This window comes from Eubalaena glacialis, chromosome 14 (genome assembly GCF_028564815.1).
Source record: "Eubalaena glacialis isolate mEubGla1 chromosome 14, mEubGla1.1.hap2.+ XY, whole genome shotgun sequence".
In the NCBI taxonomy this organism is placed as follows: domain Eukaryota; kingdom Metazoa; phylum Chordata; class Mammalia; order Artiodactyla; family Balaenidae; genus Eubalaena; species Eubalaena glacialis.
Window position 1 is genome coordinate 85,823,016 of NC_083729.1, and position 999 is coordinate 85,824,014.

Consider the following 999-nt stretch of genomic DNA (forward strand, 5'->3'; position numbering starts at 1 on the left):
GTGGCTTCTCTTGTTGTGGAGCACCGGCTCTAGGCACGCAGGCTTCAGTAGTTGTGGCACGTGGACTCAGTAGTTGTGGCTCACGGGCTCTAGAGCACAGGCTCAGTAGTTGTGGCGCACGGGCTTAGTTGCTCCGCGGCATGTGGGATCTTCCTGGACCAGGGCTCGAACCAATGTCCCCTGCATTGGCAGGTGGATTCCTAACCACTGCGCCACTGGAGAAGTCCCTCAATTTAGTCATCTTTAAATGGAGACAAAAATTGTAAATATCTGATGAGGTTATTGTGAAGATTAAATGAGATAAAGTGTGTACTGGGTTGAACATCACATTGTAAAGGTTTTATAAATGTCAAGTACTTAGGTTTTTTATGCTTTGTTTTAAAACAAGATTTTGGGGAGTTACTAAAACATGTGCAAAATTATAAGATTAACATAGGGTAAATGAGAAAGCCAGAGTTAGGAAGGACATTGCATCGTTAAAGAGAATCATGAGGGTTTTAGCTTTCTTACATTGGATACCGACTTGGCCATTCATTCATTCATTTGCTGAATCAGCACTTAACTTTGAGCAGCCCTTGGGAATTCCCTGGCGGTCCAGTGGTTAGGACTTCGCGCTTCCACTGCTGGGGCCCCAGGTTCAATCCCTGGTTGGGGAACTAAGATCCTGCAAGCCACGAGGTGAGGCAAAAAGCAAAACAAAACAAAACAAACAAAAAAAACCTTTGAGCAGCTCTCAGCATGCAGCATATACAAAGGAGTAAAAGACCTTGTTTGTGCCTCTGGCTCGGAAGACTAGCCCAGAGAGATCCAACTAAAACACAGTGTGGCAGGAACTGTGAGAGAAATGGAGGAGGGCACATGTGCCAGGGCTTGCCTGGGGGAGTAGCCCTCCCATACCAGCTGGGTTTGCAGTTACTTCCTGGGGGTTCCTGATGACATATCTGCTTTGTGTTCATGTTTCAGCAACCACCTTGGGGCTGAATGTGACAAAGCAAGAAG